The sequence below is a fragment of the Malurus melanocephalus genome, unplaced genomic scaffold (genome assembly GCF_030028575.1).
Source record: "Malurus melanocephalus ecotype Western Australia unplaced genomic scaffold, MMel_1.1 scaffold_17, whole genome shotgun sequence".
NCBI classification, from domain to species: Eukaryota; Metazoa; Chordata; class Aves; order Passeriformes; family Maluridae; genus Malurus; species Malurus melanocephalus.
The window spans coordinates 1,776,465-1,793,773 of record NW_026623249.1 but is presented as its reverse complement, the minus strand read 5'-3'; the positions used below and the strand labels follow the sequence as shown (position 1 = coordinate 1,793,773).

Below are 17,309 nucleotides of genomic sequence, written 5' to 3'. Positions count from 1 at the left end.
GCCCTCATTATCCAGGGCTTGCTAATTAGAGGGGAATGTTATCTCCAGCCCAGATGTCAGCTCTGACCTCCCTCTAACCTTCTAGAAATCAAAACAGACACAACTCTGTTTGTTTTAAAATAAAAAAAAAAAAAAAAAAAAAAAAAAAAAGCCTTTGGGGTGAAACAGGAAAACCTGGCCTTGGGGGTACGTCTGGGGAAGGAGGAGGGCACACAACCAGATAAGCCTGATGAGGTTTGCCAAGCTGGCAAGCTGGGCGGGACTGGCCACCCTGCCCTGGGCAGAGAACAAGGTCCCATGGCTCATGGTAGCTGTGCACGTATTTTGGGCCCTCTAACCTACATCCAGCAGCAGTGTTGGTGCAGAACAGCTTCTTGTCCCAACTGGGGATCCCAACTGGGTCCTGTAGATTCAGACATGGAGCTGATGGGGAAGATCAGCTGAGTTTATGTTTCACCTCTCTGTCTTGCTTTTTGGATTTACAAGAGTCTCGAAACAAGATGTTAATCCCTGGAACAAATTCTGCTTTTCAAACCTGACCTGAATACCTTTTCCTCATACCACCTAAACAGTCCTAAAATTGTTTTAGAATAAAGGGAGCTGGGCAACATAAACAGTTGAAGATTTTTGTCCTTGACTTGTAGTAAAACCTTGGTTTATTGCATTTCTGTAATAATTTTCTATAGCTGGGGAACAAACTCTGCTTGTGATCTGGGCCAGACCTTTGAGCTCCTCACCTGATGTTAACCCAGATTTATATCTCCATTCCYCATTGCAAACTACACCACTTCATTTCCTCTTCTTTGTAAGACTACAGCTCCAGCATGGAGTTTAACACCAAGGAGGTCTTCACCCAACAACCCCTGTCCTTCTGTGTCAGGCATCCAAGCACTCTGGGCTGCAGCACCAAAGCTTGACAAAGTATGGCAAAGGCTTGATGTAGTTCTTACAGTAAAATAAGGAGTGGCTATGGCCAGCTGTGAACCAGCACCCCAGGGTTTTCTTCTGTTGCTGCTGCCTCTGTAGCTTGAAGCAGTCACTGTTACAGCCTTGCCTCTACCCTGGCCAGTCCACCAACACCACAGTAACAAAATTTATGAAGAGACACCAGAGAGATTGCTCATTAAGCCACACTCCTAATACTGCAAAAGGCACAGCTGATTCACAGTTACATAATGTTTTGCCTACCGTATCCCCAAGACAGCAAGCAGGTAAAAGTTTTGAAGGTGTCCGTTTTCACTTGCCTCCTTTGAAAACACCTGTAGGCCCTCTGAATAATGAGTGTTCTTTTTTATGCTCTGAAGGCTGTGCCTCATGCTCATGACATCACAGCACTGATGCATTGCTCTCCAGCAACATCATCAGAGCAGAAAATTATTTCTGTTGTCTTCTAGATGTAGCTACTGCCTGGTACACCCTGTCTCCCTGAGCTTCAGAGTTACTGAAGCAGATTAATAGCTGAGAAGTGAGTAATCAAGAAGCTACCTGGCCAGACTTAAACCTGACTGTAAACATCTTGTCCAACAATAATGGAAAGGAGGATCTGTGCCTGCTAAGATGCAAAGCTGCTGCAGAAGGACAGTGCACAGATATCCCTGGGACTCAGTGCGCATGGCATTCGCACGGCACATCTGCAGTACAGCTCTGCTCACAAAAACCACCATAGCTCCAGGGCCTTGAGTTTGCACCCATTTTATGACCTAAACTTCTGAGTCAATATTTACCCGAGAGGCGGATGCCCAGCTGCCCTGTGACACTGTGTATGCACACGGACAAATGCTGGTACTTTGCATACACACCCCAATATACACTCACAAATACTGCTGCCTACAAGCAGGCAGAGACACCTGCTCGCCCTCCTCATGCTGCTTCAGAATGGTCCTTCACATTTGCAAGAGGGACACTGACAAACTGGAGCAACTCCAGGGCAGAAGTATGAAGCTGACCAAGGGACTTGGACTATCTGACACATGGGCAGGGTCTGAAGGAGCTGGGTTGGTTTGCAAAAGGACATGAAAATCTCATGAGGGGGACTATCTAACCACTGACCAACTACCCAGATGGAGGTTATGTGGAAGGTAAAGCCAGATTGCCAGACATGCTCAGTGAAAAGACAAGAGGGAAAAGATGGTGGATTTGCCATCCTTAGAGATTTTCAAAACTTACTTGGATATGGCCCTAAGCATCCTGCTCTAACCTCAAGGCTGGTCCTGCTCCAAGCAGATGGTTGATCTGGAGACTTCCAAAATTACCTCTTATGCTAAATGATGCTGTGATTTTTGTAATGCTAAATATTTGATAGTAGACATTCCTTAATTCAGATACTGATTGCAACCCCTTGCATGTGGGGTACTGTAAGAACACCTATGACCAGCCACACAACTGAGTTCAATTAATTCACAATATCCCTGGAAAGAAGGCTTTCTGGCCTCTGCTGAACTTCAATTCCCTCATAGTTTCTGAGCAACTAGTGGATCTGGCTGCTCATGACCATGCATTTTCAGCACCTCTGTAGCAATCACGTAGTCAAACAGACCAAGGAAATTATCAAACTGGAAACATCTGTTCTTCTTTTGATTTAGGGTTGTTTCCAGCTGAATCAGCTGGCTGTCATCCGAGACTGGCAGTGGGAGCATGAAGATCAGAGGAGGGAGGGGAATAATCCTCCTTCAGGGACTGCTCAGACTTCTCACAGTCATCAAACCCCAACCCGTGACCCTTGCAAGGCTGAGGAGAACATGATGTTCCACCTATGCAGGTTAATCTCACCAATGCTGCTCACCCCAGGACAAAGTATGCACAGCTTCTACTGAGCTACATGCAGCCTGCAAGCAGATAAAGGGTGGCTGTGTGGTAGGCTTAGGAGAGGGGATCCCCTGAAATCACCCCCATCTGTAGACTGCTCTCACAGCTTCTGCCCCTCTCTTAAAATATGTGGCTTGAGATCTGTAACAACTCAGTAGGTGGTAGAGAAGATCATTACATCTGGCAGCTCATGCACTTCTGCAAATTTGAGTGTCTGAGAAATGCCAAGTTCATGTAGAGGCATTTCTGCAAGTTAAACACCACAACTACAAGAAGTGTACCATAGAGGAAGCTCTCAGTGCCTGCTTCCTCTCATATGCAGAGATAATTGCCTCCTGGAGTGCTAAATATGACTGATTTTGGTAAAGACTGCTGAGGCCTGGCTTTGTCAGTGTGGGCTTTGCCTTCTGGAAAAGCAGCCTCCCACAGCTCCCTAGTGGCATGGCTAATCTTTGCCTCCTGCTCCTTCCCAAATCAAGCCAGTGTTCACAGAGGGAGGAGGGTGCTGTCACACTTTTTAATGTTTTTTTTTCCTTTTTCCCTTCTGTTGGGAGAAATCAAGTCACACCGGAGCGATGGTTATGGACTGGTAGAAGGCTAAAAAAAATGAAGTTACAGCCTGAATCCCCATTCACCATACCCTCCTCCCTATCCCAGGCAATGTAGGCATGTGGCTTAACTTTTCATGTCCTTGGTTTAATGAATTCGTGTCAGGAATTTCATGTGCATAGCAACCTTATCTGATGACAGTGACATTTTTAGCATGTTTATGTTCAGTTTTATTTGCAACCCGTTTCCAGCATAGTTCAGCGGGGTGGATTGGACACGGCTGAAATGTGTAAGAACCCAACACACATACTGGAAGCTCAGCCAGCCAGAGTTACTGGGGGGCTCTGAAGCACATCCATGGGCAAAAGGATCTGCAACTGTGTTTGTGCATCAGATTTTCCAGCTGCAGCCTTTCACACACTAATGTCTGACAAGCAACACTGGGGGGGGGGTTGTTTGTTTTTTCTTTCTTTTTCTTCCGGTTCTCAGTACTGTCACAACCAGATGGGAATATGTTTCCCACGTCAGCTGTGGGGGGACTCTCCAACCCAGTGCTCCCTGATACCCACAACATTACAAAAGCAGCCGTCTCTGCTTCACCACAGCTCCAGCTAGTAGGAGGTATGGGGAGAAGGAGAGGGGARCCGTTTGAAATTTGAACAGCTGGATTCAGCTAGGGTTCCCAGGGTTTTTCCCAGGAAGGAGGTCAGCGGCTTGGGCAGGCAGATAGCCTGGGAGCAAACATCAGGAGAGCCCCTGGAGGCTCCACCTCCGCAGCTCTGCGTGGACTGGAGAGAGCTTTTGCCCTTATAAGGCTGTGTTGTCACAAGGAAAAGAGCTATAAATAGTTTTATGAATGTTACCTGCTTTGTGCTTCCCAAGTCAGGCTCTTCCTGCCTGCAGTTTCCAGAACTCCCCTCCACACTCCAGCTCCAGAAAGACAGTGTTTCCCATGTACATGGATGTGCAAATCCAGGTCACAAGGTCCARTTTCTCCAGGTGCTCTGCCCTGCATGACTCTTTGCCTTGGCCTATGCAGAAAGCCTCCTGCCTGGGACTGTTCAATTGCTTTACAGAGTGTTGCAGGAGAGGGGCTGTGGTTCACCCATCTGTCTGTCTGTCTTTGGCCCAGCAGCTCATGGGCCAAAAATTTCCCTGGTTTGAAGAGTGTCCCTTTCATTCTTCAATTTTGAGTGTATGAACAGGGTAAGGTGTTGGAGGAGAATTGAAAACAGTAGATCAGGGCAAAATAAAACACTTAGCAAAGACAGCAAGCAGCTCTATGTTTCTGTTTGCTTCTTTTCCAGCATGTGAGATCCATATCTAAATGTAGAGGAGACCTTGCTGTGTCCTGGGAGAAGATCGCGATGAGTAAGAAACTGGGGGACAAGCAGCAGCAAAGTCTTAGACCAGCAATCAGGAGACCTGGTGTACCCGTCAGACAATTATTTGCCTGTTTCCTGATGTGGCTGAGTTTTACTCCTTCCCCCTTCTCAATTTTTCTCTAAGTAATGAAGCAACTCATTGTCAGTGCATATTTTAAACACTGACTCTCTTGGTTCCTGTCTTAGACCAGCACATGCTTCCCAAAAGTTTCCTGTGGGGCCCAACTACAGCAGTTCAAACATTTTCCATCGTACGTGCAGTAGCTCTGTGCTGCCATGGGGTCCTCAGCTCCCTGATTGCCTGGTCAGTCAAGGTAGTACCTGTACTTCCTGACTGGGACCTGCTGTAGGCATTGAGGTCACCCTCAGCCTTACTTCACTTCTGATCACTTTCTCACACTGCATTTTCCTGGTCTGTTTGAGCCTGTAAGCTCTTTGGGGAAAGCAGCAGGAGCTGATTTGGTTTCAGAATCAGTCTGTGCTACTGCAACGCAGTGAGAAAGGAAGAYTGGTTTGATGTGCAGCAATAAAGGTCGGAATGCCTATCTTCTCWAGGCTATCTACAGTCTCTTCCAGAGGAAAGGCAAGCTCCCAATAAGGACTGCTGTGCTTGGGAAGCTGCCACTAAGAATTATGAGTTTTCCCCTTGACAGTCTTTTCCAGGTCTGCTGACAGGATGGCATACACGACCGCCATTGGGAATGTAGCTTGAGCTACTATTTCCCTAGTCCCACATAAATGTTACTGCCCTGCTTTCTGGGCAGCTCCTTGGACACAAAGGCAACTTTGAATATCTGGTGCCTTCTGTGTTGTAAAGGTGTTGGGCAAACAGCACTATCAGAGGGAACAAGAGAAGCGTGATGCTGACCGGAGACTGAATCATAACGTGTTTCTCCCAATACCGTGGATTCACGTGTCTTGCTCGACCTTTCTCCAGAAATTTAACAGAAAACAAGATTAAAGAGCAGCAGTCTGAAAGGCTTACTGCCAACAGAAGGTGGAAAATGTTTAGTGTTAAGATGTAAGTCATCCTTATAGTACAGTTTTCCATCCTCGGGATTGCCTCTGTTTGAGGCAGGACAGCCCTGAGCCCCTGGGTTTGCTCCTTTCCTTGGCAGGAGGCAGAGGGAGGAGGAGGAAGAGTCCCAGTGTCAGGGTGTCTGGCACTGCCCTTGGGACAGCTTGGTGCCAAGAGGTGAGGTCACCACCATCAGGGAGGAGGGCAGGGGCCGCTCCCTTCSCAGCTGCTGTATGTTCTGAGTCTCAGCACATGCTGAGCAGCCAGCCAGGACACCAGCAGGCAAGATGGCTGGTGAAACTACAGCCACTCTCACTTTCCTCTCTTTCCTCCTCCTGCACGGATGGGGGTAGCAGTCATTTTAGGGCATGCAAACCCCAATCACATATTTTCACATCCCCAGGCATTTACACCCAGAGTCACTTCCATAATCATAGATTATCAGTTTTAAAGGGAGCTTTAAAGTGAACTTAAAAGACTTTGGTCTCCTGTATCCTGAAGAAGCACAAAAACAAAAGCATCTTTAAGTGCTTCTAATTATACTGGTATTTTTCTTCCTGCTTTACTTATTTTCCTGCCTGGGTTTGGTTAGAGGTTTTTTTTTTTTTTTTTTTTTTTTTTTTTTTYTTTWTTTKTTAATTAGAAGACTAATTTTAGAAATTAGTGTTGTCCACTCTGGAAACCTAATAGAAAATTAGTAAAAATGCAATAGCAGGAAAATGAAAGTAAGCCTGGGGAAAGGTAATTGTTTATAACTGAGGGGTTTTGTTAAGTCCTGTGCCTAATTAACACATTACAAAGGGGAGCTTTTGTTGAAACTTCCACACCCTGCTTTCTCAATTAAGGTACATCATAAAAAGAATAAAAAGAGCTTGGAGACAGCTGGTATGTCCCCTAGCAAAGCTAAGCCTCATTTAGCATTCCTTAAGCAAAAAAAAAAAAAAAAAATTAAAAAATCCCCAGAACCCAACAATACTGAACAAACATACGCATACCTTCTTTCTTTTTCTGTGTATGTTTCTTTTTCTCCCTGTAGTGCAAGGCTCTTTCTCATTAATTCCTAGTAGAAACAAAAGCCCCTTAAATTATGATCTTCGTTGCTGATGTGTTTCTAGCCCACAGGAAAAAAAGGGCTGGGGTGATTATTTTCAGGGTTATGATTGCTGGTAGAAGAAACTTTGCAGGAAAGCTGAATCATTGGGTGAGCATCTTGTTTTCATCTTTTTTTTATTTTACTATCCCACATCTAAGGGGTGGCTTATGAAAATTCAAAGGCTTTTATACATGTACATTCCTCTATAAAAAGTCAAAGAATTACAGGCCTCTGCAGTGTCTTGCAATTAGTCGCAAACTTATGTACAGGTGTGTGTTTCAAGTTCAGTGTTAGATGCAGCAGTAATSAGGAGAGTGGTGGAGCAGTAAGAGCCTTAAGGATGATTTAACGTTATGCAGAAACAGAAAAGACGAGGAGGGAGAGGACAGGATTTACCACAGGTTGAATGCCTTGTCCCACTAGGTAGGAGAAAGCAGAGATACCTTACTTTGTGCTTTAGATCTGTGTCATGCTTGGGTTTGTAACTCAAAGTCCAAATAATATTCTGTTCCACGGAAAACCTTTTAACCTCCTTTGTTGTTGTTTTTTTTTGTCTTCCCTGGGACCAGTGCAAGAAGGCAGCAGTGCTTGCAGGACTCCTTACATCTTGGCCTAACACAAGTTGCAACTTCTCGTGAAGGAACTCCAGAAGTCCCTGAGCACCTCTTTCCTATGGATTTGATTCCTGTAATGCTTTCCTTTCTCTTGGTAGCTGAGAAATATTGCAGWGCAGATGCTAGACTGGGCAGCTCAGAAGCCTGCTATTCTTCAGTGAGTTATTGATTTTTGACAAGAATTGGTCTGTTATAAAACCACACAGGATGTGAATTGTTTTCTTTGTCCCAGAGTAATCCCAGGAAATGATCATCTGATAAATGGGAGAGAAGGTGACTGTTTTAAATGGAGCTCACCCAGCACTTCATCTGAAAGGAGGCTTCCCACTGTGATGGCACCTCATGTATCTCTGTTGGTAACTTTTCACATCCAGCAAAGCTAATGCCTCAGGAAGTCCTGGTGAATATTCTGCTTTCTGTGTTAGCACTGTCAGTTCATTCTTCTGGTCCATCCCCCTGATCTAAACATGGGGCTGAAAAAAGGGTAATTAATGCACAGATATTTGTGCCCAGCTTCCTGCACTGGTTCATGCGTTCCCAAAGGTAGAGCAGACCAGCAAAGCCATGAAGAACAGTCCATGATCACAGTAGGAAGCTGGAAAAGCTGGGAGAATTGAGAAGGCTCTCCAGGGAGCAGGAAAAATATCCCAAATGTGGGAGGGAATCTTGGCAGAAATGAAAGGGGGGTTGTTGAGCAAAGCATGCACTGGCTCCAGATGCACAGAGCTTGCAATATGTTATGCTGAGAATCTGTGGGTGTGTTTATAAGACCTGCCACTGACTTGCAAGCACAAAAGATGTAGCCTCCTCTTAAAAGCAAAATGTGGGCTTCAGCCTTGCAGAATAGGGAGAACAAATGTTTGAGCAACTTCACATTGGGTCATCTTTCTGGTGGTAGCCCAGCAGAATGATCCCAAAGTTTGGTTTTGACTGGACCAGCTTTAGTTTCTGGCAGACAAAAGTGGTATCTTTAATTGGGGCAGGCTATAAATGAGTTAGTTCCCCTGCAGTTCCCACAACAAAGCCACAGTAGGAATTTGGATGACTTTCTACAGCACTGGAAAAATCCCTTGCTCTTAACATCTCTTGGGCATACTAGAGAATTTCAAGYTAGTTTCACTTTGTCCTCAGCCAGCTTCCTGAAATGAGAACCACCAAGCCACTTCATTTGAGCAAATATTTGGCCTTGATTRATGTAGCAGGCTGAGCCCAAAAACAAACATCGGACATGGGGTAAGCTGAGAGGCACCATTAGTGGAGAAGAATCTTTCACAGTAATCGCAAGAAAAGCAGCAAGCTGAAAGTAGGGGTGCCTTAATGATTTTTTGTAACGAGGGTTTTTTAAAAAAGGGAGACTAAATTCTTACTGGTAGAGGGAGAGGGAAGTGAACATCTAGATAGATGCCTTTTGTTTAGAGGTCCATTAAAGGTGACTGATGCTGAAAAAGCAATTACAACAATGAATATATTTTGTAAAGTAGTTAAATGCTATCACTCTTATGTATTCTCTGAACTAAGTCATATTTTTGTAGCAGAGTCAGTCTACCACTGAATTCTTGTTTCTGTGAAAACATTGGCCAGCCTGAGATCTACAGAAGAAAAATAGAAGCAAAGGTGGCAGAAAGCTCTCCACAGCCCTACCTTATCAGGGTGAATTAAACAGCATTTAGATGGATTTGTCAGCCTCTTTAAAGTGTATTTTCTTTATCAGTACCTCACCCAAGCCTGGCTTGTGATAAGCATGACAGGTGCAGGGTGCCAGAGGGGCTGGGGAAGGATGCTATTCTCTTTTCAACTTATCCTCTGCAAAGAAGAATGTGCCCAAGCCCTTCTGAACTCAGGAATCTGAAGCATTTCTTACCCCCTCTGAGAAAGAGAGAAGGAAAAGGAGGTATTTGAGATGTTAATAAAGTTTCCTTAGCAGTTGTTGAACCAGGGATCTGTGAGGCCAGGGCAGACAAGCCTAAAATAGCATGCATCAGTACTTGCTGAATTATCACTGAAGGAACTAAGGTGTAACAGATGGTGTGAAAGTGATGATTTTCTGCAGAAAAAAAAAAAAAAAGAGTGCCTTTTTAGGGCAGGATGTTTTCTGCTGGCGTTTTGGACAAGTCTGGGTAGGTCCAAGGCAGGAAACTCAGATTCCAAATCTGAGGTTTGAGGCAAAGATTCTTTTGCTGGATGGCTTGTATTCCTGTTGTCCCTTTTGTGTAATGRTGTTAGATGCCAGCTTTTCTGATTTTAAAGCTGAATAGTGAGCAGCAAGAGAACAGGGCTAGAGGAAATAGAGTTTGGAAAGGAATCTAGTGAACTAAAAAATGTTGCTTAACATTGTAGCTCCATTTAAATGGCAGAGGGACTTCATGGAGGTAAAGAGCTCTGGGCCATTATTCTTAGTATGTCAGTCCAGGAATGTGGTGTCTGTAACCATACCAAATGGAGTTGTAATCTCATCTCAGGGACTGGAGCAACTCACAAGCTCCACTTATCCTTTGTCTAAGACAGAAGTTTTCATCTATGTGTGTTTCTGAGGATATTTCCATGACTTCAGCTGGAGCACAGCTGTTTGGTAACCTGCTTCCCCAATAGGGTCCTTTCTACCGGATGGTGTCACTTACTTACATTTTATTGAAAGAAGGGACTCTGACATGTGATAAATATACTTACTACAGTATAGTGGCAGAGAAGTGTGCCTCTGAATGATACCCCAAATGATCACAGATGCTGTATGTAAAAGGTTTGTTTTTCAGCACCAGATCTTGCCATTAATGTATTGAGAAAGTACAAAAATGTTCCTCTTTTACTAAAGTTGAAGCAAGAACTACAATGAGAGAGCAGGATTCAGCAGGTTGTTCACAAGGAACTATGTGGGTGGAGGGTTGGGGAGAGGTGAAAAATAGGCTAATTGTTTAAAATGCTGGAGTATGCCAGGTACAGCTCCTCCCTTCCTCCCCAGTCTTGGGGTGCACATATATTTCCTTTTTAAATTTTCTCCATCAGCAAAGTTAATTTAAAAGACTCCCATCACAGTGCCTCATTTTTATCACCTCAGTCGTGAGGCTGCATCCCTCTAAGGGCCTATAAACTAGATCAGTGAACTGATCTTTATTTCTTGACCTTCTTTTCTTACCTATTCTTCAGTGAACCAGTGTATAATGTGACTTTTTAAACATTTTCATCATCACTGCTAGAGTGGTAAGATATGTCACAGMACTAAAACCAAATGGCAAGTGGGAGAACAGACAACACCTTAAACCAGTTTTGCTGATGAAGAGGGCGTGATGGAATCGCACCCTGACATATGAAAGTGAGCCAATTAAGTCGTACCTTTTCCATAGCCATGCCAGGGTAATTCTGGTAAGAGTAACATTATTCTGTAAGAAAAGGACTACTCTCCTCCTAACATCTGCTCCTGGCTGCTTCTGAGACAGGTTACCYGGGACACATTTCACTTACTTGTTCTCTGACACACACCCCTCCCACCCCTCAGGGGAAACATCACTTGCTTTCACTCCTTCACATCTCTTAAGATGGCTTTCCACCTTCCACACTCACAGTTTGGATGTGGCATTTGTTAGGGGAGCAGAACAATCAAGAGTTGGTATTAAGGGAAAAGGAAGTTATGTGCTAATACAGGTTGGTGCTTAAATCGCAGAAAATTTCAGGTTGCTCAGAGGCATGAAGTCCGCAGACATACGTGACTTTCTTCTACAGACCCACCTCCAAAGAGCCACTTCCTTTTGCTACAATACCTGAAAATGCTTCAAGTTCTCATCTGCATTTATTGCTGCTGCTTTATATGGGCATATATATTAAAGCCACTTCAGAGCTGCTTCTCTAAAGAAATTCAATTATGAATCTGCACTGAAACAACTAATGTTTCAAGGTTTTGCAAGAGCAGAGCTCAGACTTCTTAGCAACACCAGATTGTGACATTCTCCGGAGCTGTACATGTGCGGTCTGTGTGTAAAGACACTGTGGTTAGAGTTTAGCAATGTGACTTCTCTGATGGAGTAAACACCTTTTTGTCTCTGTCACTCTTCTTGTTTCACTCTCTCCAGCTTGCCAGTAAGAAACTAATTTTGGAAGAGGTTTTTTTTCTGTTCCCCAAAGTATTGAAAATCATTCACCAGAATTTAGCCACTTTTATCTGTTTGTCAAATATGGAAATCAAATCTCCCTGCATTTATTGCTGATCAGAGAAGTGCAGGCTTCTCTCAGGGGTTGTTGTTTGACAACAAATTTAAGCAAGGTTTGTTTGCAACAAACTTAATACCAAACTGATCTTGGATTAGACCAGTGTAGGGCAAACCCCTGTAGTTCAGCAAGCRTCCCTTTGTCTGGTGTGCAAAGTCTGGCAAATTGAAGAAGTATTTCTGGATGCTCACTGCTTTGTAGATTTGTTTCCCTCTAGAAATACTACAGTGCCATTAATTTTTTCCCATCAAACTGGTAAATCTGTCTGCTGTTGAGATGTTTTCCAGAATTCAGTGACCATTACAGATTTTTCTTCCAAAGGATGCTGGCTTGCAAACACTGATGGAAAACGTGAGTGAAGTTGATTAGAAAGATCCACATAAACATCCTGTGAATTTATAGAAATTAACAGATGTATAAAATCTGTCTGATAGCTCTTTTAGTCACAGTTGTTTCTCTCTGAGGTGTGTCCCTTTTCCTGGGTAACTTCCTGCCAACAAAAACCTGTTGCACTTATTTTCAAAGTAATCAAGCTACAGAAAATAGACATTTAAAATCTGACTTACCTCAACTATGGCACATCTATAAATCTCACTATGTGTAAAACACTGAGTTTTCTATAGAAGAGCTGGGATATACTTTTTGTGAAGGGGAAGGACCAGCCTTAGTTCTRAACTCAGTTTTGATCCTTTACTGCTGAAGCCACCAAGAAAGTTATGATATCAATGAAACAGGAGTGGGACCAAGTTCTTAAATTTATATTTTAAAAAAAGGGGGGAAAAAAGCCCCAGACCTTAAAAAGGCAATTCAGTCTGATCTTAGCCTTAAATTTGAGCATCAAGAAGAGCAGAGCCCATATGCAACTGTGATAGTCAGAAAATAGTAAAAAAATAAAATTACCAGGATTATACACTTTTCAAACATTACTTTGTGGCAGTCTTTTTATAGCTGCATTTCATGCTTCCAGTCATTATCTTTTATTTCCAATGTAACTACTGCTGTCAGTTCATGTTGCCTTTTGTACTTGCTTTCCTAGCTAAGATCTGCTGCTTTTCCTCCTTTAAAAGCTCAATTTAGAATTGGTACTGACTGCCTTCCTCTGCTTACCTTTCCTCTCTTAGCCACTTGGCTGATGATGCAGCTTCTCATGTTCTTAAGAAGCTTTTGATTTATTTGGGTACCTCCAGTCATTCATTTGCTACATTTTTGTGGGAGAACTTAAAACCCTGTTGTTCAGCCAGTAAATATCCATTCCATATGTTGGTCACTGATTTTTATGGTTCAGTATGAGTCACAATAGAATTATGGAATGGTTTGTGTTGGAAGGGACATTAAATACATCACACAGTTTCAATTCCCCTGCCATGGGCAGGGACACCTTCCACTAGACCAGGTTACTCAGAACTCCATCCACTCTGTCCTTGAACACTTCCAGGTATGGGGTATCCACAACTTCTCTGGGCAACCTCTGCCACCTCACCACCCTTATAGAAATCCAAAGGTATCTGATTATATAGGTAACTGTCTGTCACAATTCTAGCTTCCTTTCATTTTCTGCCTTGAAGTACAAGTGAAGACCTACTCTGTGTGTTCCCTTCTCACTGCCAAATTAAATTCTCATTTCTATTTTGCACCTCTATTTAGATTTCTCACCTCTGCCTCTAACAGTGACACCTCTGTGTCTCTGATACTCAGCTGTACAACCTTTCAGTGATTTCTCCCACAGTTGTCTGTGTCTTGAGATACAAAAGTCTAGCATTCTTTCCAAACTGCTGCGGTTAACTTTCTAAGCCTTAATTGTTTCATTCAGACAAGAAATTCGTACTTTAGGCACTTCTCACCTAACCTCCCTCTTTATTCAAACCTCTTTAACTTCATTTGCCTCTTCTGCTCGTAGCTTTGATACTGCCACCAGTAAACTTTGCCTTGCATTTTCTCTCACTGGCACCTACATCTGCAAATACGCCCTCCTTGTACAAAGTCAGAAGTCACAAAGGCAAGGAGCCTTGTATTTCTATCTGCTCATAAAATGTGYAGTAAACCTTATCCTCTTGTCTGGATCTGACATATGGATTTAGATACACTGTACTCTTTTCAGAAGGACTTTGGTCTTCCATCCTGCCTGTTGCTTCCTCCTTTAGGTTATCCCGAAGTTCTGGTAAATTTAAGGAGGTGAATTACTCCACCTTTGTCTTTTCACGCCTCAGTGTTTCAGCATGCCTTTTAAAATACATTTCAGACCTYTGTGAGCACCTGCACTGGCTTTTTAAACACCTCAGCAGCATCACGGGCTGCTTACATCCATGCTTCTGTCAGCCCCATTTTCTTTCCTTAGAGTCCAGAGAAAGGAAATGAAGCTGGTGAAGGGTCTAGAGCACAAGTGTTAAAGAAGCCGAGGAATCTGTGGTTGTTTAGCCTGGAAAAAGAGGAGGCTCAGGGGAGACCTCATCACTCTCTACCACTGCTTGAAAGGAGGTTGTAGCCAGGTGAGAGTCCATCTCTTTTCCCAGGCAGCCACTGATAGGGTGAGAGATCACAGTCTCAAGCTGAGCCAGGTTGGACATTAGGAAGAATTACTTTACAGAAGGGGTGATTGGACATTGGGATAGGCTGCCCATTGGGAGTCACCGTCCCTGGAGGTGTTTAAGGAAACACCTTAAACTGGATGTGGCACTTACTGCCATGGTCTGGTTGACATGGTGGTCAGTCTTAGGTTGGACTCAAGAATCTCAGAGATCTTTTCCAACCTAATTGATTCTCTGAAATGAAATTTTGACTGTCATTTTCCTGTCGCAGATATTTTGCAGTGCAACAAGGCTGAGTGGGAACCACTTGACCGGGACACCGCCCACCCGCAAGCCCCATTTCCGAGGACTTTGGTACCCTCTCCGGCGGCGGGGACTACAGTCCATGGCCCCGCTGAGCCGCACTCCCAACCCGGCCGCTCCCGCTGCCCTCGGCGGCACCAGAGGCCGGCACGGGCCGCCGGTACCCGCGCGGGGCATTGTGGGGCTGCCGCGGCGTGGGGCGTTGTGGGGCGGCTCGGCAGGGTTCGACCCGGGCGGAGCTGAGCGGGAGAGCCCGGTCTGACCCCACGCCTGTTGGGGTGAGGACGAGTTGCGGAGCCCTCAGCGCCCCCGAAACCCGCGGCCGCCGCCGCTCCCCGCCCGAGCGGCCGCGGGGCCGGGCTGGGCTGAGCTGGGCGGGGCCGGGCGGGGCACGGGCGTTGCTAACGGCTCAACGGCTTCCTCTGCCTCCGCACTCTCGGCCCGTCTCGATTGGTCAGCTTGGCCGTCAATCTGCGAGAGCGGCGGCGTCATTGGCGGGTGATGGCGCGGAGGGCGGGGCGGCCCCGCCCGGGCGGGCGGGCGGCTCAGCAGAGCCGGTGAGCGAGCGGCGGTCGCGGTGCCGCGGGAGGAGCCGCAGCCGGAGGACGCCGCACTTTTGCCTTGAGGAGCGCAGCCGCCGCCGCGGCGTTTCCTTCCCTCCACCGTAGCCGGGCTCAGGTGAAGCCGGTCGGGCGGGGCGGTGGGCGAGGGTGGGCTCCGGTTTGTCCCCTCTGGCTCCGCGCTTCCCTCCCTCGCCAGGTTTGGCGCCTCTTTGTCCGGCCGGGCGAGAAGGCTCCGCTGTCCCGCCGCTCTCCCGTTCCGTACCCGTGGGACCTGCCGTGCTGGGGTGCTCCCCGTGTCCCCCTGTGCTCCCGGGGCCGCGTGTGCCCGGTGAGTTGCCTCTCTGTCCCCTGCACGCCCCGCGAACCGGCCTCCCGCAGGTGGGGTGGGTGATTGGCGCTCTTTTTGCCCGGACTCAGCTCYTTCCCCTCCCTCGTTCCCTCCGGTGCCCGTCCCGCGGGGGCAGCGGGCAGGGGCCAGTGGGGCCGCCGGGCAGCTGTCAGGGCTGCAGCCTGAGTCACGGGCTGACAACCCTCCTGCAGACACCGCCATGAGCTTGGCTTCCGCCCGCCCGGCTCCACTTCCTCGTTCGTTTGGGCAAGAGAGAGAGAGGGAGGGAGGGAGTGACAGGGCAAGATGAAGCTTGCACTGAGAGCTCTTGCAGATAGCTTGTGCTTTCAGGCATCACCTCCAACCGAGTAGTAAAAGTTCTCCGGCTTTGAGTGGTATCTTTACCAACTTGTCCTCGGTAGGTGTGGAAAGTAGCAAGTTTCATAGCCCCTGAGGGTGGTGCCTACCCAGTGAGTTTAATGAGGATTGCTCCTGTTTTGCCTAAACACAGGGTGAAATAAGTTTTAAGGGAATAAGACGGTTCTGGTAATAAAGGGAGATTTTTCAGAAGTAAACTTCACTGGTCAACAAACTGTGCATGCTGTGATTTTTCAGAAGTAAACTTCACTGGTCAACAACTGTGTCTGTTTAATTCAACTTTCTTCTTCTTACAGTTCCTTTCTTTCTTTTTTTTTTTTTTTTCCTCTTGAAACACTGTGCTCTTGATCTTTCTTCTTCTGTAGGTTTTTCATCCATATCCTATGTCATGGTGTCCTGAGCCACACTCCAGCAGAGCAGATTGAGAAACTAAGCTTCTTTTTTAGTGGGCAGGTCTTCCAAAAAAGTCTACCTCTCAAGTAATGCATAAAAAAAAAATTCTGCTTGAAACTTGTAAAGATATTGTTAGTAGTCTGCAGGCCAAGGTCCGTTTATCRTTTGTCTGCTGTGAGGAAATACAAGGTAACTTGTATGGACGCTGTTGAACCRTGGATTGAAAGATTAAATTACACATTCTTGAGTCTTGTATACATCTCCCGTTCATRAGGCTAGGTATGGTAAAGTTTTAACTCCAAAGTAACAGCCCCCTAATCAGTTACTGCCTGTTTAAAATGCTTTTGAAATTAGTCACTAGGTCACAATGTGACTAAGTTCACTTACTGCTGGCATTCCAGGAAAAATGGCAAATCATGGTGCAGATATGTATCAACTCATAGATGCACTGTCTGCATGTGTAGTGCTCTCACAAGGTTTCAATGAGATTAAAAATATTTTTATTAACTAGAAAGTTGTAATGAGGAGAAACTTATTGATAAATGTAAGAAGCACAGAAGGATTTTGAATTTTTTATTCACAATTTCCAAGACACTATAAGCACAAGACTTTATGCTAATCTGACCTTGTGAAAGAAACTACAAGGAAATCTTGCAACAGTTCTGTGATGCTCCATGTCATATAGAATTGCTTAAATTGATGTGTTCTGCTTCTTGATAGCTTTGTTTATTGCATTTATTCATAGTGTGTGCACTGTCTTTATGGAGGTGGACAAGCAACATTTTCTACAACTCTAAAGCAGATGCAAAATTGGTAGCAGTGGATAGAAATGGGGATCTGAACTTCTTTATACAGATCTGAAACATCAAAGTAAATGTGATTGGCACCAAACTGGCAAGTGATGTGGTTCTTTTTGGAAACTGGTATCATGTCTTGTATGCTTGACTTGTATAGCCAAGGTCTGACTTTGGAAGTTCTCTGGAGAAGAGCCTGTGATCTCAGTGTTTGCTCTGCTGAGTAGCCTGTGTCTGTTTCTGTGTAAACAGGAAGACTTAATAGCCAGGTTCTGTCTGCCCCAAAAGAATGAGTGGAGAATCTGAAGTCGTTTTACTGCCCTTTGCATAGATTATTAGGATATTTCTACCTATTTCTGGGTTG

The 17,309-nt window shown here is 45.3% G+C and overlaps 1 protein-coding gene across 1 annotated transcript in view; it reads left to right on the top strand.

Moving 5' to 3' along the window:
- Positions 1-15,019: 15,019 nt before the first annotated feature.
- MYH9 (myosin heavy chain 9) overlaps positions 15,020-17,309 on the top strand; it is a 69,735-nt gene continuing 67,445 nt past the window's right edge. Inside the window, exon 1 of the mRNA XM_057387426.1 lies at positions 15,020-15,167. The gene's annotated coding sequence lies outside the window, so the exon portion shown is untranslated. The remainder of the gene's footprint in view (positions 15,168-17,309) is intronic.